Below are 16,056 nucleotides of genomic sequence, written 5' to 3'. Positions count from 1 at the left end.
GGCACCAGTGTGAGTGTGTCTCTTCAGCACAGAGACAGTGAGTGGCAGAGTCCGTATGTAAACTCAGACCGAATCCTCAAAGCAGGGTAGAGGGGTTCAGTGAAGGTGCAGTGGAAGGTGTGGATGTGGATCAGTGTGTCAGAGGAGACTCTGTAGAAGGACACAGTACCAGCAGACCAGTCCACATACACACCTACTCTGTTGCGCGTACTGGATGGGGCGGGCCTGCGTATGATTTTCACGTTATTATTGTGGCGGGCAAAGTAACTAACAGCAGAGCATTCCAGACACCAGGACTGTTGTTCCCTCCAATCCTGCTGTCATCACCGTGTCCACTCCTCTTGATTCCTCTGTAAGTCACTCCTATAGATACCAGTCCGTTCCACAGGACCTCCCAGTAACGGCGGCCAGTCAGACCATCTCTACACAGCAGCTGGTACCAGAAGTGAAACCTGTCAGGGTGATGAGGATATGACTGCTCCTCTTCCTCCTCTACCACAATGTTGTTCTCAAGTAGGAACAGGTTTGTGTGTGCTGTGTTTGGGTCCATTGTGAGTTCGCAGGCATCTGATGAGAGAATACGACACAAAACAGCAGCAGTTATTGACTAAAGTATAACATAGATACATAGTCAGATATTACCTGGTCAACTCCATTATTTGCACATTTATTCCTAATAGAGATGACAAATGCTCTTTTTTGAATAAAGTGGTGCATCTCTACATGTTTTTATTCAATGTGTATATGTGAAAGTGTTTTAGGCTGACTTTCAATTGGATCTTAAATCTTACTTTGAGAAGGACGTTGCTTTCAAAGAACACAACTTGTTATTCACATTCAACAATCCTAAATTCTCCAGCAATGAACAATTTATCATTCATTTGCTCTTTATTTTAGCCAAATTCTACATCGATTAAATGAAATTTTTAAAGAAACTACCTTTCTTTACAACTTTAAAACAAACTGATTTAAACATTTCTCTTCAAACCTGCTAACTCTAAGTAGGGTTCAAGTAAGTTTTCCATGGGTCCATTCTGAATCAGGTTAACATTTTAGACCTTTGGAAGGCCCCTACTGAACACTTCTACGTAGCCGGTACCCTGTGTCAATGAGTCAGCTTAAGATCAGCATTTAGACCCATGAAAATGGCTTGGTGAGGGGGGGCGCTGTAAGGGGGTGAAAAGTTAGGATGATTCTTAGGGCCTGTGATTGACAGGGGCCCTAAAAATATTAGAAAATGACTAGAACAATTTATGTTTGGTGTGACCTGTGTGTGGTGGTGGGGCCCAAAATCCCTGGTGGTGCCCCTGCTTGGTGGACAAGGGGAGCACACAATCACTGGCTGACATGAAGTTTTACTCTGAAGTTCTCTCTTCTCTCTTCTACCACTGAACAGCTATCTTAACCTAAAAATGAAAAAAAAAATTCCCATCTTATTCTTTAACAAAACACAATATTTTCTATATATAGGATGCCTGTCACAACACAGCATGAAACCATTTAACAAATAGTACATCAGATTTAATCAAGGAGGGAGAACTGGTATCTAGTACTAGCTTCTTGATTCTAACAATCAAAGAGCTTTCAGCTCATTGTATGAGTTCAGTGATCCATCTGGTTGATGTCTAATGGCTTTCATAGTGCTGTATGGCACACTGTGCAGCTGCTCCCAGCTAATTGGACATAACCTGCTCAGGGCCAAATGACAGAGTTAAAGTAAACAATGTGGAACATTTAGCAAGCAAATGAGAGTCCACATTTTTGCATTCTTGCAACATGATAAACCAAACCATGGCTTAACCCTTACATGCTGTACATACAGTGGACCCATTTTTATACTTGAGAGCTGTAAAAACACCCCATACACATTTTTATTAGCATGACTAGCATGATGTTTGAGTATGCAAATGTACAATTTTGACCTGTATTTATTTAAAAAATAAAATAAAATAAAAATCAGAGACTAATTATAAGTTAGAATATGAACAGTATGTAAGGGTTAACGCAACATTGCTAGTTTTTTGTCCACATAGGAGCAGAGGATCAAGCTGTAATCACAACATGGACATTATCACATTATAAAGTTCATATGGCAAACAGTTGCCCACTTACACATCCAGTAGACACAGAGCAATATTCATGTGCAATAATCTTCTGACCACCTGATGCATGTAAGCCTAATATTCACTCCTGTTCTAGCTCTATTTTGGTTGCATTTTCAACCATTATCTGACTTTTTAGCTGTAAGATGATACTGGCTATTTCCACTCTCTTGTATGTTTATGAGTTTGGTTTTAATGAATCAACCTAAAACACACTTACACTTCCTAAGTCCTGGTTTCAACTGCTGGACTCCACAATTTTCTAACCTGGAAAAAGATGAACAGAGTCAAACAAACATATTTAGTTATTTCTTATTTGAATTTCTAAGGAGGTTCTTCTTAAAGACAGATTCTGACCTCCCCTGCAATAACTACAATACTGTATACTGCTTTAACAATTCTCATCCAAAAAAAAGACTAAATTAGTCCTCTAGTCTAACATCTGTACCAAACATTGGTTTTGCTTGGTGGTAATCCTCTGCATACCTCAGAGTGTCCAGTCTCCAGTGTGGATCGTCAAGTCCAGCAGACAGAATGTTCTCTCCTGAGTCTCCTGGATGATTGTAGCTCAGGTCCAGCTCTCTCAGATGGGAAGGGTTTGACCTCAGTGCTAAAGCCAGAGACTCACAGCCTTCCTCTGTGATCAGACAACCTGACAGGCTAAAAACATCCCAAACCAAAATATGATACATGTCAGATGAGGAAATCTTAAAGTACATTTTGAGCATTTGTGCAATGGTGTATTTGTTGAACTGTAGAAAGCGTAAAGCTGAATGGGCCAGTGGATCAACAATATGTGTATGAATTAGGGATCCACTAATTCAAATTTCTATCTCCCCATACTGATTCCAATACCTCACCTCTGATAGCCAGTACTGACCTGATACTTGCCTACCCAATATATAACATTTGAGAAATTTAAAAAATATTATCAGTGTTGATAATACAATCCAGTAGATTGGATAAGTGCATCTGAAGTGAGTGTGCGTGAGGTGAATAACAATAAAATAGTTATTATAACCGATGTTTCAGGCGTGTTCAATTGTGAACATCTTAGCATTACATTTTTAAAAATCAATTTAAGGCGTTGACGTTAATCTTTAAAACCCCTGAAAAAACATGGCAAGCATTTGTACATAAGACTGAATAATCATAACTAAATAAGCAACAATCAAAGCTGAAGTTTTTTCTAGAGTTTAACATGCAAAGGGCCATATCTTACACCCGGCACAAAGTGGTGGCAATCACAACACAAGTGTCTTTGCTGGTTTAAGATAGATGCAGTTCCCATCCAGCAACCATGTTGTTTAACCTTTGTGTCGTCCTCCCGGGTAAAATTGACCCCGTCTGTTTTGACCTTTCCTTCTTTCCTCCCTTTCTTCCTCCCTTCCCTCCTTCCTTCCTCCCTCCCTCCTTCTTCCCTCCTTTCCATCCTCCTTCCTTCCTTCCTTCCTTCCTTTCTTCTGTCCTTCCTCCCTCCCTCCTTCTTTCCTTCCTTCCTTCCTTCCTTCATTCTTCCTCCCTTCCTCCCTCCTTTCCTTCCTTCTTCCTCCCTTCGATTCTTCCTTCCTCCCTTCCTTCTTTCCTTCCACTCTTCCTTCTTTCCTTTCCTCCATTCCTTCCTCCCTCCTTTCCTTCCTTCTTCCTTCCTTCTTCCTCCCTTCCTTCCTTGACTCAAGGACAACAGGAGGGTTAAAAAGCAAATGCACCAGTGCCCATCTGAGCGGCCATGGACATGTTAGTCTTAGAATGAGGTGTGGTCTGGCAATTGACCAACAAAAACTTGGTGTGAAGTCAGTGGTGCAGTATTTCACTGTTATTTTAAGGCCGCATTATCAAGAAAGTGGTATGCTCCTACATAGGCAGGTACACAATGCTCATTCACTCTGCTTGTTAAAAAAAAGATTTTTATTGTGCACATCATTATATCTGTCAGAATTAGCTAATCACAGTTATGACGGACAAGATTGTCTAATTATTACCAAATCATGGCAATACACAGAAAATTAAACAGACCCGCCAGGTTGAGGGTGTCTGTCAAGACCCAGCAAATGGATAACAACAACGGATCAGACACAGATCATCTTTACTACCACATCACTACGTGAAGACATCAGGAAGACATGGGAAAATAAGTGAGGTGAAAACAATAATTAAACTAAAGAAGGAAAGAACTCTGGACAGCTCCTAGAAAGCCAGCAGTAGGATCAGCACCTTGGAGAGTGCCATGGCACACAGCCATGACAACTGTGTATTATCTATGATATTCTACATTATAGAAATTAATGAATACATTTTTGAAGGATATTCTACAAATATTCTGAATTTTTGAGATTACAGGGATCAAGTTTCCATACTTTCAGCAATTAAAACCCTTCTGATTTTATCTGTTACTCAATGACTGAACTAAACAAACTAAATTAAGAGATGTAATTAAAAAAATAAACCTTTTTCAAATAATGAGCGAAAATAAATTTGCAACAAATATATGAACAGGATTTTAAACTGGTGGTCTCCTTCATCCTCAGGGTTGCAGATGAGGAGCACTAAGATGATGCTGGCAATGGGAGGGTCCAGGAGCAGCAGGGGCCAGTGTGCTAGTAAAGGATTGTGTGTTTTCATCTCACACACAAACAGATCTGTTTCCTTTTCTAATACTTAGCAAATCTGCCATTATAATAGCAACTCACCAAGGTACAAGCACACCTGGCTTTTAAAGGGAATGGGAAACAACACTCGGATTGGCTTATTGTATGATACACCCCAAAACACACCCATGAATAATTAAGAAACAACGTACAACCCTTCTGAACTATGCGCCTGGTGCTGTGACCATCTTGTTCGCGTTAAACAAAAAGTGGATTTGGACACGTCCCAAATGCACTTGCGCCATGTGCTTCAGACCATGCACTTAGATCATTAAAATAGGGCCCAAAAACCCAGCTTATGTTACACGCTTCCCCTTCTGGTTATGATATTTAAGAGTAGGCTTAAAACTTTCCTTTTTGATAAAGCTTACAATTAGGGCTGGCCAGGCTTGTCCTGGACCAGCTCCTAGTTTATGCTGCTATAGGCTTAGAGTGCCGGGGGACTGCCATGATGCACTGAGCTCCTCTCTCCTCCTCACCCTCTCTCTCTCTCTCTATCCATCCATCTATATCCATTAACATTCTTGTACTATTAATGCATTCAGTAACCTACACTTCTTCCCCGGAGTTGTCTGTGCTTTCTCGTCTCACAGGTAATCTGGGCCTGTAGACGTCCGGATGACAGATTCCAGTCTCGGACCTTCTAGCTTCAATGTTTATTTTCTATGTGCTTCTCTCTCTCTCCTATCCTTCCTCTCTCTCCTCTCTACCCCAAGTCGAGGCAGATGTTTTCCCACTTTGAGCCTGGTTCTGTCTGAGGTTTCTTCCTGTTAAAAGGGAGTTTTTTCTTGCCATTGTCACTAAGTGCTGCTCATGTGGGAATGTTGGGTCTCTTTAAATTAAAACCTGAAGAGTTCGGTTTAGAACCTGATCTATGTGTACAGTGCCTTGAGATGACTTTGTTATGATTTGGCGCTATACAAATAAAGATTGATTGATTGATTGATATGCATATGATTTGAACTCATAATGGCTTGTGTTCTTCCCTCAGATGTATGTGGTCCGGTCAGATTGTCGGTTCTTTTGTTGGTCCAGTAGTCCTGTTTTTGCTGCTTTATTTCTGTTAGGTTTAGTTCTAATGTTGGCCTAGGTGAGAGGGAAGAACTCAGATCCATGACCCACTGCAGGCTAATCTGGGTGGCATCCTTTCCTGTTCATTTTGGTCAGCCCAATGCCCATCAGCCTTCTGTTATTTGTTGGTGGTATGTTGTTGTGTTGGTATATGGTCACATTTATGGTTTATTAATAAATGTAATGTTTTTTCTTTACTCGTTTGGGTTATGTTTAACCTCTATTGTAAAGAGCGTTTATGGAGGTTTTTACACGTCTGAGCACCAAAATAACATGGCAGTGCAACATGGTAGCCTCCATGGAAGAGGACCTCCTCCCTATGTACATACTGTATAATGAGCTCATTCTATGGTAATGAAAATAAGCTATTCTTATCACAACACAGAGAGCAGTAACAAGACCGTCATTAACACGATGAAGGGAGGTGAAGGGAGGTTGTTCCAAAGCTGATGGGCCCTGATGGCAAAAGCACGGTCCCCTCTGGATATCAACCTTGACTTTGGAACAACCAGAAAGGTCCCACCCGAGGATCTAAGGCTGCGGGTCGGCTCATACGGAGTCAACATGTCAGTTATGTAGCTTGGAGCTAGACCCAGACGTGCTTTAAAAGTGATCAGTAAAATCTTAAAATCAATTCTAAAATGAACAGGGAGCCAGTGAAGACAAGCGAGGATTGGGGTGATGTGATGTCGTCTGTTAAAACCAGTAAGAAGCCTAGCTGCTGCGTTCTGAACTAGTTTGGGCCAAGAGAGACATTTTTGAGGTAACCCGGAGAGGAGAGTTGCAGTTATCTAAACGGGAGAAAATGAAAGCATGAATGATTTGTTCCAGGTCAGATTGGGTGAGCATCGGCTTGAGTTTGGAGATTGTTCTTAATTGTAAATAACAGGACTGGACAATTTCTGTGATGTGAGGAATGAAACATAATTCTGGGTCAAACAGGACTCCAAGATTTCTGGCAGTGGGCTTGATGTTCGCAGACAGGGGACCAAGACTGATGGGATTTTTTGTATTTGGGGGACTGAACAGTATTATTTCTGTTTTGGAGTTGTTAAGTTGAAGGAAATGTTGTGCCATCCCACAGTTGACATCATGGAGACAGTCTACAGCAGCAGCTAGGCTTCTTGGGTCACTGGATCTCAGGGGAAGGTATATCTGTGTGTCGTCTGCTTAGCAATGAAAAGAAACATTGTGTTGCTGGATGATTTGGCCAACTGGGAGCATGTAGATAGAGAATAAAATGTGACCTAAAATAGAACCTTGCGGTACACCACAGATAATGTGGGCTGTGGAGGAGGTGTAGTTACCTCTGGTGACCGCAAAGGTTCTTTCTAAAAGGTAAGAATAAAACCAATCAAGTGCAGTATCCTTGATGCCCACCCAGGTTTTAAGACGATCAATTAAAATTGTGTGATCTACTGTGTCGGAAGCTGCACTTAAGTCTAAAAGGATTAAAACTGTGCTCTCTCCCCTGTCCGTTGTTAAAAGAATGTCGTTGGTTACCTTGAGGAGGGCTGTTTCTGTGCTATGTGATGTTCTAAAACCTGACTGAAATTTCTCAAAGATGTCATTTTGAGACATAAAACTTAAAAGTTGAGTTGAAACCACTTTTTTCTAAAAATGTTGCTTAAAAAAGGAAGTTTAGAAATTGGTCTAAAATGATTAAAAACAGAGGGATCCAGGTTTGGTTTCTTTAAAAGTGGTTGTACCACAGCATGTTTAAAAATAGAGGGAAATAAATCATTTTCTTTTGAGAAATTTTGAGTGAATGACATCAAGGCTGCACGTGGTGGGCTTCATGTGGGCCATGATTTCAGTTAAAAACGGCAAAGATATGGGTTTAAACTGACTAAAATAACAGTGAATGTCTCTACTGGTATGTAAAACCTGGGCTGGGGGGCTAATTTGTTAAGACTCAGACTTTTTTGCTAAACATTTTTTAAAAGCTCTCACAGGTTTCTTGTGAGGCATCAATAAAATGACAGGGGTAGGGGTTGATGACATAATCTAAAGTTTGAAATAAAATTCATTATGACCAAGCTCAACAAACACTCACACTCAGGAACTAAACAATATAGCAGTTAAATACCGCAATAACATGCATAACATGTATAACTTACTGACATCCAACAAAAAACAGTAAGCATTTATTAATGTCATACTTGCAATATTGTTGAAAAAACAACAGATAAATACTTGAAGAAACAAAGTGGTGTTCCAGCCTCTTAACAAAACATATTAAACAATACAATAAAAACTAATGACTAATTGGTAAATTGTGATGTTCTTTACCTAGGTCAGCTTATATGTAATTGGTAGCAGTTCTCCTGCCTTTTTTTTCTGTCTTATTGTGTGTGCCATTTCTGCAGTTATAGCTGCCCTGCACCTCTCCGTGAACGTGGAGATTTTTTCATGCTCATCTCTTGACAAACTCTTAAATACATCGGAGAAACTGATGTAGAGCTCGGCAATGGGAGCCGTCCTCGCAATCGTGTTGCGGTCAACCCCCATGTGCTCAAACGATCTCTTCATGGATCCACTTTTCTTGAACCTTTTTAGTGCCTCCTTGTATCGCCGGATGACACCATCGACGGTTGTCACTTTGAAGAAAAGATGACAAAAGTTGAATTAGTTTTGAATGATTTCCTTAAAGGAGAAGTCTGGTGTTATTTGACCTAAAGCCCCATTGTTCAAGTTCATCACATGATGTCCATAGGAAAAAGAAGAACATTTGGTACAACATACACAGAGTTATGGTCAGGCAGCTAAAGCTGACCTAATGGGGAATATGGCCTTAAGTTTCAGTTCAATGCTATATGCTCCATAGAGTAAGCTTTAGCTGCCTGACTGTAACTTGGTTTATGTAGATCCAAATGTTTTTGTTCTTTTTACTACTATTTAGTACACAGAGACCTCAAACAACAGGGCTATGGGTCAAATAACACCAGACTTCTCCTTTAAAGGAGAATTTTGTCAGTTTTCAACACATCGTCACTTCCTTCAGCAGTGACAACAATAATACAAGTTGGCACAACATTGACCAAGTACACGAAACATCAGCTACAACAATGTATGGGGGCCCATACGTTCGCTTTAGCTGATGTTTCGGGTACTTAGTCAATGTTGTGCCAGATTATATTATTGTTGTCACTACTGAACGATTGTGATGCGTTGAACAAACGAAAATGGCTGAAACTCTCCTTTACAGTAACATGACACTGTCTTATGAAATTTGGCCATTTTGCTACTCTGCTGCAGTTTAACAGGTAATATAAGCTTAGCGCAGGGGTCCTAACCTGCCCATTAGCACTTCTCCCTGAGGTGGAAAAACACTTTCATTATTTGTTATAGACCGAATATGTGATACAGCAGCTAAGCAAATCTATGGGGACAATGTTGACGAACAATAAGTCAGGTTTCAGTTACAGTTATGTTACCCCCATAGATTCTTTGAGTGGAAAATGGATGGAATTCCCCTTTAAGAGCAAAACCCATTGAGCCAATAGCCCTACTCACTCCTTGAGCGACTGTGCGGCTCTAAGGTTTTCATTGGCTTCTTGGTCTCCTTCCTCTTTTTCTTGTCCTCCTCTTCCTCTGACTTCTTAACCTCTTCTTCCTTTGAGGAGAATGGCCCATCGGAGGATGAGGATGAGGATGGTTCAGGGGAGGTAGATGAGGTCAAGATGATTTCTTGCTTTGCACACTTGCGAAAATGACCTGTGAAAATGTCATGTGATCAGAGGCAGACAGTAGTGAAGTACATTTACTTGATTACTGTACGTAAGTATCATTTTGGGGGATCTGTACTATACCCCAGTATAATATTGGTAGGGGACTTCTGACTTTACCTCCACTACATTTCTATCAAAGGGACCAAGTACACTTTGTTTTTGTTTTTTTAAAGGATTGGAAAGTCTATGGATCATTTTTCTTGCTGTTACCCTTCTAAAATTGATTGGATCACAGGTGGTAGTGAGAGCCTATCAGCAATCACCTACAGTTTTCTCAGCGTCATCAGACCGTGGCAAAATGGAAGATGTAAAAGTAGCAGGTCCGTCCTTGCAATGTGCAAACCCATGGCCGTGCCTAGGGAAATGTTTTTGATTTTCTGAGATGGCCAATGATTCTTTTCATTTTCAGTGTTTACTTTGTTTGCCTAAAATAAATTGCAGCCTACAAAACCTCCCTTAGGAGTGTTTGATGAAGGGACATTTAGAAATATGAAAATGACTGTCTATCTGTTTTGTTACATTATTCAAGATCTGGATGAGGTTGCGTTATGATAGCAATAACATACAGTATTTAAGAAATTACTCTTATACTTAACTTCTGTACTTTAACTTAAGTAAAAACTTGACTGTAGAACTTTCACTTGTAGAGAAGTAACATTTGACAAGCAGTATCTGTACTTGGACTTCACTACTGAAGCTGTGGACTTCGTCCACCTCTGAATATAATATATATATATATATTCATATATGCTATGGTCATTGAAGTGGGGGGAGGGGGTTATTGGAATTGTACCTGGCTTCTCGCCAAATCTACTGAGTAGAAAATCTTTGTCCTTTTTGAGTTCCATGTTGGCCTGTTCCAGGTGCTTCACCCGCTCCTCCAGGTGTTGTATTTGTATCCTAGCCAATTTATTTTCCTCTTTCAATTTTGCAATAAATGATGCTCCCGTTGGTGACCCTGCATAATTTGAGAGGAAATAAATGTTAAAGTAAACAGAAAAAGTTTAGAAAGCCTTTCCTAAACATGGTTAACACATTAAATAATAAAGGTTGAGAATACACTGACATTGATCAGACAGACAACATTTTACCATTTAAATGACCATGCTAGGCTGCTAGTCTGGGCTAGGGGAAGGCATTGTCTTTAATAACTTTTCACTTACATGATTTATTCGGGGAACAACAAACTTTGGCCTTTTTGGTCTTCGGTTGCATGCCAGCTTCATCTTCAGATTGAGCATCCTTAATTGTCACTACCAACAAATACACAAACAATATTTATTCAAACTCCTAACTAGGCTTCAGGATGAATATGAATTTAAATATTACCCAAAAAGTTTGAGATGCATTACCGTTTTACTTACACAGACTTCCATATTATGCACAATACAGACTTACGTGATTCTTTCGGGGAACAACCAACTTCAGCCTTTTTGGTCTTCGGTTGCATGCCAGCTTCATCTTCAGATTGAGCATTCTGAATTGTCACTACCAACAGACACACAAACAATATTTAGTCAAACTCCTAACTGGGCTTCAGGATGAATATGAATTTAAATATTACCCAAAAACGTTGAGATGCATTACTGAACTGCAAACCCCTCTGACCTTCGGCCTTTGACCATGGAAAAATCAATGTATATCTCACTAAAATGTAAATCCATTACAAGACGTTGCCCATTGTTATCCATGGCATTGAAGAAACTGGGACATCATGTTTAAATACATGTAATCCCATCTATAGGGGAGAGGCCTTACCAAAATATTTGATATTTTATTTTTTAAATCTGGTTTACTATATGGAACACACCAAAGTGTATGAGCTGCCCCGATGATTCCCCTTTTAATACATGAGGCTTCAATATTATTCTATAACTATTTATTTATTCAATTATTTATTCTGTCTTTAAACTCACCAGTCGTAGAGGAACACAGGTAAGGTGACGGTCTTTCTTTGGTCTTGCCCACCCCCGCACCTCTCTTCTTGCCACGAGTTTCCATCTAGACCAGCATTAAAAAGGGGGGAAAAACACCACCACTCCATGTTCAAACCGAATCACACGGTTTAAACCAAGCCATTTACATCTCACTCAATGACTCAACTCAACTTCAATGACTAAAGGAAGTATGTCGACACACAACATTTAAAACAGTTATGGAGATATGTGTCATTTTAGTGAAGACCATCCCATAAAACATTTTCAAACAACACAACCATTGAATTGAAGGTGGCATAAATTGTGGATTCTGTAAACCAGGGGCGATTTTAGACCCTTTTTATGGATGCTCTAACACCCCTACATTTGATCTTAGCACCCCTAAAAATAAATAATAAACCCACCATAGTCTCTAAAAATTGTGTGGGAAACACTGAATTATTATTGTTTTTTTTAAACTCTTGCAGGGCATTGAATGTCAAATTCTCATAAGGAGCTGAGCCCCTCTAAAGGTCTGATCCTAGTCCTACAATCGCCCCTGCTGTAAACCAACAGTCATACTGCACATCTATAAATCAATACGGGTCAAGGTCACAAGAGCAATAACTTTTCTTTAAATGACCCAAAGACCAAACTTTTAAGTACCCCTGTTAAAAAGGCTATGCCCCTGTGCACCATTAGCTTAAATCTCTCATTTCCTTTTCACGTGAACGCACCATGCTCAATGCCTGTACCTGCAGAGTGAGACAGATGCAGAGTGAGACAGACAGCTGCAGAGTTAGACAAACAGCTGCAGAGTGAGACAGATACAGAGTTAGACAGCTGCAGAGTGAGACAGAAGCAAAGTGAGACAGACAGCTGCAGAGTGAGACAGCTGCAGAGTGAGACAGACAGCTGCAGAGTGAGACAGATGCAGAGTGAGACAGCTGCAGAGTGAGACAGATAGAGTGAGACAGACAGATGCAGAGTGAGACAGATACAGCGTTAGACAGCTGCAGAGTGAGACAGATACAGAGTGAGACAGACAGATGCAGAATGAGACAGCTGCAGAGTGGGACAGATACAGAGTGAGACAGATACAGAGTTAGACAGATGCAGAGTGAGACAGATACAGAGTGAGACAGGCAGATGCAGAGTGAGACAGACAGATGCAGAGTGAGACAGACAGATGCAGAGTGGGACAGCTGCAGAGTGAGACAGATGCAGAGTGAGCCAGAGAGATGCAGAGTGGGACAGCTGCAGAGTGAGACAGACAGATGCAGAGTGAGACAGATGCAGAGTGAGACAGATACAGAGTTAGACAGCTGCAGAGTGAGACAGATGCAGAGTGAGACAGACAGATGCAGAGTGAGACAGCTGCAGAGTGAGACAGACAGATGCAGAGTGAGACAGATGCAGAGTGAGACAGACAGATGCAGAGTGAGACAGATGCAGAGTGAGACAGATGCAGAGTGAGACAGATACAGAGTGAGACAGATGCAGAGTGAGACAGATGCAGAGTGAGACAGATACAGAGTGAGACAGATGCAGAGTGAGACAGACAGATGCAGAGTGAGACAGATACAGAGTGAGACAGATGCAGAGTGAGACAGACAGATGCAGAGTGAGACAGACAGATGCAGAGTGGGACAGCTGCAGAGTGAAACAGATAGAGTGAGACAGACAGATGCAGAGTGAGACAGCTGCAGAGTGAGACAGACAGATGCAGAGGGAGACAGCTGCAGAGTGAGACAGATGCAGAGTGAGACAGACAGATACAGAGTGAGACAGATGCAGAGTGAGACAGATGCAGAGTGATACAGACAGATGCAGAGTGAGACAGATGCAGAGTGAGACGGACATATGCAGAGTGAGACAGATGCAGAGTGAGACAGATGCAGAGTGAGACAGACAGATACAGAGTGAGACAGATGCAGAGTGAGACAGACAGATGCAGAGTGAGACAGACAGATGCAGAGTGGGACAGCTGCAGAGTGAGACAGATAGAGTGAGACAGACAGATGCAGAGTGAGACAGCTGCAGAGTGAGACAGACAGATGCAGAGTGAGACAGCTGCAGAGTGAGACAGATGCAGAGTGAGACAGACAGATGCAGAGTGAGACAGATGCAGAGTGAGACAGACAGATGCAGAGTGAGACAGATGCAGAGTGAGACAGACATATGCAGAGTGAGACAGATGCAGAGTGAGACAGATGCAGAGTGATACAGACAGATACAGAGTGAGACAGATGCAGAGTGATACAGACAGATACAGAGTGAGACAGATGCAGAGTGAGACAGATGCAGAGTGATACAGACAGATACAGAGTGAGACAGATGCAGAGTGAGACAGATGCAGAGTGAGACAGATGCAGAGTGAGACAGATGCAGAGTGAGACAGACAGATACAGAGTGAGACAGATGCAGAGTGAGACAGACAGATGCAGATTGAGACAGATGCAGAGTGAGACAGACAGATGCAGAGTGAGACAGATGCAGAGTGAGACAGACAGCTGAAGAATGAGACAGCTGCAGTGTGAGACAGATGCAGAGTGAGACAGATGCAGAGTGAGACAGACAGCTGCAGAGTGAGACAGACAGCTGCAGAGTGAGACAGATGCAGAGTGAGACAGATGACAGCACAACGTCTAATGGACATTTCTTTTAGTGTGCGTCCATAAATATGTGAGTAAATGTAATTAATTACTTTCCACCTCTGGTTTCTACCAAATACTGAGCAAGGAAGACAGTTGCCAGAGATAGACGTGTATTTACACAGAAAAGTTATAACATGCCTCGTTTGAATTACCTCTTCTTTCGAACTTCACTCCAGTACGTTTCCCTCCTGTTGTCTCGTCTTCAACAGGTGTCGTCTAGATCTTGTCTCGCGCTACAGCCTAGTAGTGCCTATTACCGTAATGCAGGTAACAGGCTGTATAGTGCCGCGCACTACTGTCATGATGATGTTAGTGACGTGTAGGTGGAGTAATACAATTGTTGTGGGTATCCTGTCCGTATCCTGTCAAACATCTATGACCTAGAATTGGTCTGTAATAGATCTGCATATTTTGTTAATGTCAAGATGTCATGACAAAGACATTTCCTGGTAATGTCACTTTGATTAATGTCAAGTTGTCATAATAAGGACATCCCAAACAAATTTAATGTCAAGATGTCATGACAAAGACATTTTCTGGTAATGTCACTTTGATTAATGTCAAGTTGTCATATCAAGACAACCCAAACAATGTCAACTTGACTTTACAAAAACTGAATGACACTTAATGACAACAGTCATAAACGTAAAAAGTGTTACCAAATATTTTTAGATATGAAACATATGAATACAATTCTAAAACATATTCTCCTTTATAGTACATAATAATGTAGTGAACAAATTATCCTAATTATCCCACAAGTGGGTGAGTGAATGTGTGGTGTGCACCAAGAGAACAGTACAGGTCTGAATGCTTTGACCCCTACAGTGAGGGGATCTGTGGGGGGCACGGTGTTCCTCTTAGAGGGAAGAGTCACTGCAAATCAGTACAAAGTAGTTCTGAGTGATCACCTTTATCCTATGATGACACATTTCTATCCTGATGGGAGTGGTCTCTTCCAGGATGACAATACCCACACACATAGGGCACAAGGGGTCACTGAATGGTTTGATGAGAATGAAATGATGTGAATGATATGCTATGGCTTCACAGTCACATCTCAGCCCATATGAACATTTATAGGGGATTTAGATAACGCTCTCTACCACCATCATCAAAACACCAAATGAGGGAATATATTTTGGAACAATGCTGTTCATCCCTCCCCCTTTTATTTGTAATTTGTTTGTGAATGTATGACTACAGTAACCAGTAGTCTTTGGGGCCCCTGAGGGTCTGAGGGTCACATGGGTATTTGTCAGCTTTGCTCAGAAGGAGACAAAGAGAGAGAAAACAGGACACAAGATGAGTCCCCAAATCTTTGTTTATTATTGATCACAAACACATTGAACTTCCATCTCATCAGTTGCATTTGTTGTTTAGAGACTCTCTCGTTCTCCAGTCATATGGCATCAAAATGCAAATACAAGGAAACATTTTATGTCATCACTTAGATTTGTTTTCATAAAATAAAACACAAAAAAAATCATAAAATACTAAAAATGAGTCTCATCTGTGCCTCTGAATGTTTCAGTGCAGCACAGCACATAAATATTCACACTTTTGAATCCTTTAATGGTTGTGATGATTATTGATGGAGTGATTTGTTGGAAATGCTGTGCACTGTCATTTCAAATTTAACATGAGCTTAAAATATGTTCGAAGATGTTTTTTTTGTTTTTTTCAGAAACAAAGGATGAACAATTATTTCATTGGTGATATTATTTCCTACATTTCTGCAGCAACTGGAAGTAATTCCACATAATAAGGTTTGACATTTCAGGGTAAAAGGATCAGTTCAATTCTTCAACTGATTTTACAACAACGATTCACACAGAATGAGCACAGGGAACCCACAGATCACAGCACAGAGGACACCATGTCTTCATATTGTCCTGGTAGATCATAAACGATAATAAACATACAGTGAT

General features: G+C 40.9%; 1 long non-coding RNA gene across 1 annotated transcript; it reads right to left on the bottom strand.

The window, feature by feature from the left end:
* Positions 1 to 531: 531 nt before the first annotated feature.
* Positions 532 to 2,712, bottom strand: LOC134003791 (uncharacterized). The gene is made up of 3 exons (XR_009927656.1): positions 2,589 to 2,712; positions 2,323 to 2,369; positions 532 to 567 (listed from the first exon to the last, which is right to left on the bottom strand). It is a non-coding gene; the product is annotated as an uncharacterized LOC134003791 (long non-coding RNA).
* Positions 2,713 to 16,056: the final 13,344 nt, after the last annotated feature.

Source organism: Scomber scombrus, chromosome 21 (assembly GCF_963691925.1).
Source record: "Scomber scombrus chromosome 21, fScoSco1.1, whole genome shotgun sequence".
NCBI lineage: Eukaryota > Metazoa > Chordata > Actinopteri > Scombriformes > Scombridae > Scomber > Scomber scombrus.
Note: the sequence above shows the minus strand (reverse complement) of the source record. Positions and strands in the feature narration are given on the sequence as shown.